Source organism: Euprymna scolopes, chromosome 32 (assembly GCF_053919585.1).
Source record: "Euprymna scolopes isolate OS-2025 chromosome 32, ASM5391958v1, whole genome shotgun sequence".
Taxonomy (NCBI): Eukaryota; Metazoa; Mollusca; class Cephalopoda; order Sepiida; family Sepiolidae; genus Euprymna; species Euprymna scolopes.
Genome location: NC_136513.1, coordinates 76,020,139 through 76,022,684, shown reverse-complemented (window position 1 = coordinate 76,022,684; position 2,546 = coordinate 76,020,139). Strand labels below are relative to the sequence as shown.

At 33.9% G+C, this 2,546-nt stretch overlaps 1 pseudogene; it reads left to right on the top strand.

Moving 5' to 3' along the window:
- The first annotated feature begins 663 nt into the window (after positions 1–663).
- Positions 664–765, top strand: LOC145256662 (U2 spliceosomal RNA; annotated as a pseudogene).
- The last annotated feature ends 1,781 nt before the right edge of the window (positions 766–2,546 follow it).

Here is a 2,546-nt window from a genome sequence, read left to right as displayed (position 1 = left end):
TTTAGTTCTGGAGTGATAAGGATGACCAACGACCCCCTACAATCCCCCCCCTTTGAGTTGGCCATGTGCCTAAGTTTTTTGTTCATTATTGATTTTCACTGTATTTCTAACATGAATAAAGGATTTAATATCTCAATGTGAAGTATCTGCCGGAACAGATACTGCAACCAAAGACCATATAAGACTTGGTCAATGTAGGGGACACCCTTCATACAAATTGTCACTATGCAGCTCCCCTAATCCCCGGAGAGCTGGTCCCTATTTCCCCTTCACTCCTCACATTAAAAATCGGCCTTCTGCCTAATTTTCTCGGTGGGAGAACATATAAATACCAACCCCACATATAAGACCTTGGTCAATGTAGAGGCAACCCTTCATACCAATTGTCACTATCTAGCTCCCCTACTCTCCGGGGAGCTGGTCCCCATTTTCCCTTCACTCCTCACATTAAATATCGGCCTTGTGCCTTATTTGGTCGGTGGGGAAACAAATAAATATCAACCCCACATATAAGACCTTGGTCAATGTAGGGGAAACCCTTCATACCAATTGTCACCATTCAGCCCCCGTACTTCCCGGGGAGTTGGTCCCCATTTCCCCTTCACTACTCACATTAAAAATCGGCCTTGTGCCTTATTTGCTAAGTGACGGAGCAAATAAATACCATTTTCTTGGCCTTTTGGCCAAGATTAAAGTGTAGTATCTGTTCTTGCTATATGCTTTACTTATGTTTGTAGCTTTGTGATATAAAGTGGGGGACCACTTTTCTGTATTCATTTAATGTAAAATGATCACCCACTTTACAATCAGTCAGTCTCAAAGCCATTCAAGTCATTCTCCAGATCATTCAAGTTGAAGGATTCCAGTTATTTTTTAAACATTCAAGTCATTCTTAAGTTCATTAAAGTCATTCTAAGTCATTTACTTTTTATTTAGTTAAGTCATTTCAGCCCATTTTTCGGTCATTTTAGTTTATATTTAAGAATTTCATGTCAATCCTACATTCACGCATTCATTCATTACACGAGAGCACGCAACTAATGGCTATCGGCCTTGTTTCTTTTATTTCCTAATATTCTTGTTTATTTCTTATTCTTATTCGCTTTTCCTTTTTTTCTTTTTTTCTTCTTTTCTTCTTTTTCTTCTTTATTTTCTAGTATCCATTTTTTGTCTTATTCTTCTTTTTCGTCTTTGGTCTTGTTGCTACTTTTCCATTTTTTCTCACTCAATTTTTTTTTCTTTTTTTTCTTTTTTAGTTCCTTCTTTTTCTCCTACTCTCCGTGCTGTACTTGTTTTTCTTATTTTTTTTCTTTTCTTCTTTCATTTTCTTCTTTTTCTTTTACTCTCCGTTTTCTTCGTGTTCTTTTTCCTTCTTTGGTCTCGCCGCTTTTCTTCAAATTTTTCGTACTCCGTTTCTTTTTCTTCTTCTTTTTTCTTCTTTATAGTTGTCTTTTTGTTCTTTTCTCATTAATTTCTTCTTTTTCCTCTTTTCTTATTTATTTCCTTCTTTTTATTCTACTATCTTTTTTCTTCTTGTTTTTTTTCTTCTATGCCTTGTTGCTCTTATTCCATATATTCTTACTCAATATCTTTTCCTTTTTCTTTTTCCTTCCTCATTTTTTCCTTCCTCATTTTTTCCAAATTCCAATATGTTCTTCGTCTTTATTCTTCTCCCTCTTGTCTTCTAATTCTTCTATTTCTTCTCTTCTTTCCTTATATATCCTTTTGTTAAGGCAGACAGGATATCATACAAGTGTATCAAATGACCACAAGTTAACAATGTTCAATTTTGCTTATTACTAACTGAAATTATCAAAGAAAAATGCAAGTAGATTTGCGACGGACTTACGGACTCATAAAAAGCTGTGACGAAAAATAAATATCAGAAATATAATGACGCTTAAAAACAGAATTCGGAATATGCTCTGCAGGGTGAAAGGCTTAAAACTTTTTACACAAGTAACATTCATACAAGATCAGAAAAAAGATATTTCGATACAGTAAAGGAAATGCTACCGAGGAAGAATTGATGGACGTCCTGATTGATATGATGGAATTACCAGTTCTCGAAATAATGTCTCAAACGCTGGTTTTATATTTTTAAAACAAGACCTATATATATATATATATATATATATATATATATATATATATATATATATATATATATATATATATATATATATATATATATATATATATATAAACTTGCATGGATGCCAGGCGTTGCCCGGGTATTTGGAGGTGTATGTTGAGCAAAAAAAAAAAAAACGGTCAATTTTTTTTTAAATTTTGACCCCTATTATGACCCCTTAAAATTTATTGTTTTGGGCTCAATTATTAAGTTAGATCCATGTCCAAGGAATCTATATCTAAAATTTCAAGCGTGTAGACCCAAATTTGTCAGAGAAGTTTGGTAGAGTTCTCAAAGGTCAAATCGTTGAACTTTGACCCCTTAATCGCCAAATTTCTGGCCAAAGACCGATCACATTGATTTTCCCAAATCTAAGTACCCTGTATATCAAATTTCGAGTCTGTAGACTAAA